A 4,189-nucleotide genomic window follows, 5' to 3' on the forward strand; every position below is an offset into this window, starting at 1 on the left:
TCTGAGGGTTGCCTTTTTGTCTTGTTTATGGTTTCCTTTGCTGTGCAAAAGCTTTTAGGTTTCATTAGGTCCCATTTGTTTATTTTTGTTTTTATTTCCATTTCTCTAGGAGGTGGGTCAAAAAGGATCTTGCTGTGATTTATGTCATAGAGTGTTCTGCCTATGTTTTCCTCTAAGAGTTTTATAGTGTCTGGCCTTATATTTAGGTCTTTAATCCATTTTGAGTTTATTTTTGTGTATGGTGTTAGGGAGTGTTCTAATTTCATTCTTTTACATGTAGTTGTCCAGTGAACAAGAAATTTTAATGTTAAAAATTATCAACTCTACCACTGTAGAAGGTTTAAAGAGAAATCTACAGAATATTCTAAAGCTGAGGGAGTGTCCAAGAAAAGAACAAATTGGAAGGGGCCCTCTCCTTCAATCAGCAATTCAAACCTTGTTGAAAAATTTGTAATGCGATGTAAGGTGTGCCGGGAGCCCAAGCCAGGCCTGATCCATAGCCTCCAGGCAATTAGGAAACATCCCTCTGGGGTACTGGCTGGCAGGGAGCACCTTGGGAGAGTCTGAGTCAGGAACCGACTTGCAGGCTGAGTGATGAAGTCCTAGGATGTATGTGCCCATGTCTGGAGGGTCACTGGAAACAGCCTTCCAGGGAGCTGGTGGTGGAGGCTGGCAGGTTGGTGCACAGGGAAATCAGAGGCCTGCTCACCAGCAGGACGGTGCCCAAGGTGCACAGAGTCCGCCATGGGAAGCTCCAGCAAGGTGGACATGGGGCTAGGCCTGGGGCTGTGAGCTCACAGGCATGTTCTGGACACACAGCTGGGACATAACATTAATGGATGCTCCCATGGACATGCCTCTGGCAGCAGTGCAGGTGGAGGTAGAGAAGCAAACAGAAGCACGCTGGACCCAGGAAAAGTTTCTTCTTCCTGCAGTGTCCCTCTACAGCGCCATCTACTGACACAGCTTAATATTGTACTCACTGCAAAGGAGAAGTGCGAAAACGGGGCTATCCAACTATCACAGAGCAGGTATTGATGGGTAGGTTTGGAGTTGACAGGCAACAAATTGATAACTGTTGCAACAGGTGCAATGGAAAAGTAAGTTGTGGAAGATTAGTGTAATGGGATACCATTCAGCACTAAATAGAAAGAACTACTGATATAGGCAACAGCACAGATGTATGGCAAAAACAGCACATTGAACAAAAGAAAACAGACACAAGAGTAAATACTGTCATATGAAATTCTAGACCACATGAGACTCACTTATAGGGAAAAATGTCAATCAGTGTTGCCTGAAGATTTGGGGTGGATGGTATTGACTGCAAAGGATCACAGAGGAATTTGGGGGAGATGATAGAAACATTCTAAATATATCTGGATTGTGGTAGTGGTTACATAGGTGTATGTATTTATCAAAATGCATCCAACTGTACCCTTAAAATGGATGCTTTTTTTTTGATTACCACAGTAAGTTTAATGAACATTCATCATCTCATATAGATACAAAAATAAAAGAAAAAGAAAAAAATATTTTTTCCTTGTGATGAGAACTCAGGATTTGCTCTTGTAACAACATTTATATGTAACATACACCAGTGTTGATTATATTAATCATGTTGAGGATGCATTTTATTTTATGTAAATTATACCTCAGTAGTGTCTATTTTTAAAATATCATCTATAAATCAGATACCTGTGCTTGCGTAGGATGTAGAATACCATTGCCTTCCAAACCCTGCTACCTTGTAAATTCCAGGATAAAGGCCTTTTGAGAAAATCACAGCTTTGATCCAAACACTGGAAACCTCCCTCTTCCTGCAGGAGGTGGATTCTCAGGGCGGAAAAGCCTTAGAGGTCATAGAGGATTATTCTGGATTATTCCTGGGAAACAGACGAGATGGTGGGCCTGGAAGGAAGTTGCCCAGGAAAGTCCAATCATGTTCCCTCTGGGGATAGGCCCCCGCATTCTTCTCTAGCTCAGCCACCACTGGTCCTGCATCTTTCATGGTTTGGTCATAAGCACAGGTGGTGTGAGGGGACAATGGCAAAGGGAGATGCCCTTCAAGACTGGCCAGCCCACCAGGCAGGGATAAGGGATGCAGGAGGAGCAACTTGCCTAAAGAAAAGGAACTCACTAAAGATCCTGACAGCGTCTGAAAGTGGGAGGCATCATGGATTGACATATAACGGTAACAACTGTGAATAGTAATACTAACAATTATGCGAACAAATTGTAAAGAAGTTGCAGAAGTCTGGCATGCAGCTCCTTTATAAATGAGGCCTAATGATGGGTAGTGACCCAGTAGCTAATGTTTGCGGGTGCTGGTGGTCGAGTGGAGAGCCCACAGTCTTGATTTGTATGTGTGTACTTGCCTCAAAACTCCACGAGTCTGTAAAACATAGGCCGGTTATAAAACTCTTTACCTCAGCAAAACCAAAAGAAATCTTGTGAGTTTGAGAATTTCAATTCCTAGGTCTCAGGCATATGAATGGCCCAGAGGGGGTTTACTGAACTTGTCTTGTGAATATATGTATACAGTGAACTATCTCTCCTCCTAACAAGAGCACTTAATGTGAATAATGGAAGATTGACTAGAGCACCTTTTAACTCAGTGCTCCTTGTGCTGGGCACACATCCCAGTGAGCTCCCACATGGTATCAAAATTGGGCATGACCCCAATGTTCACAGCAGCTCTATTCACAAATAGCCAAGACATGGAAACAACCTAAATGTCCATCGACAGATGAATGGATAAAGAAGATGTGGTACATATACACAATGGAATATTACTCAGCCATAAAAACGAATGAAATAATGTCACTTGTAGCAACATGGATGGACCTAAAGATTATCGTACTAAGTGAAGTAAGAAAGACAAATATCATATGATATCACTTATATGTGGAATTTAAAGTATGACACAAATGAACTTATCTATGAAACAGAAACAGACTCACAGACATAGAGAACAGACATGTGGTTGCCAAGGGGGAGGAGAGGTGGGGGAGGGATGGAGTGGGAGTTGGGGGTTAGCAGATGCAAACTAGTATATATAGAATGGATAAATAACAAGATCCTACTGTGTAGCACAGGGAACTATATTCAATATCCTGAGATAAACCATAATGGAAAAGAACCTAAAAAAGAATGTATATATATGTATAACTGAATCACTTTGCTGTACAGTGGAAATTAACACTACATTGTAAATCAACTATACTTCAATAAAAAAAGAAAGAAAAAAGTGAGCATGTGTAAGGATGGTCGTTTTGGAACTGTCCGCCATGGTGGAGAGTTAGAGGTAATCTAGGTATCCATCTGTCTGGGGAAGTGGATGAGTATAACATGAAGGAGACACTCAGCGGGATACAGTGCAGAAGTTAGAAGCACAGATGACATACACACACATAGACAGATCTTAAAAATAGAGTGCTGGGTGAAAAGGCAGTAAACAGACTAAAGTCTAGCATATAATACCATGTACAAAAATTAAAAGTACAGCTCACAGGGACTTCCCTGGCAGTCCAGTGGTTAAGACTTTGCCTTCCAATGCAGGGGGTATGGTTTCGATCCCTGGTCGGGGAGCTAAGATCCCACATGCCTCTGGCCAAATACCCAAGACAAAACAGAAGCAATATTGTAACAAATTCAATAACGACTTTAAAAAATGGTCTGCATCAAAAAAATCTTTTAAAAAAAGTACAGCTCACAAAATAATACCACATATTTTGCAAGAATACATACACGTCAAAATATTTTGAGAGTTTTTTTTTTAAATAAGGGGAGTAGAAGTGAGAAATGGACATAAAAGGGAGTATCTAAATGAACAAGAAAGGGACCTTACACAGGCCGATGATAAAAGCATGTTATGAACGGTGGCCAAATGGACCTCAACTGATCGACATGTTACAGAAGCAAACCGAGAGCTCCAAACCAAGAGTTTTGGACTGTATAAAAGGGCCGGGAGAACAGAATGTCTCAGGAGAATTCCACTCACACCATCCTCAGGCCAAAGCTGCCTCGTGCTACCGAGCTGATCTCTGTATAGGGTTATGGCGACTGGGAACTGTTAGCGCAGGACAGCGTGTGTCTGCGTGTGTATCAGTGTCCCTGACATAGGTGTTGAGATGCACATGGGTTAGAATTCAGAGTCCACTTGCAGTTTTCCCTAAGCTTTACTCCC

Source organism: Physeter macrocephalus, chromosome 3 (assembly GCF_002837175.3).
Source record: "Physeter macrocephalus isolate SW-GA chromosome 3, ASM283717v5, whole genome shotgun sequence".
Taxonomy (NCBI): domain Eukaryota; kingdom Metazoa; phylum Chordata; class Mammalia; order Artiodactyla; family Physeteridae; genus Physeter; species Physeter macrocephalus.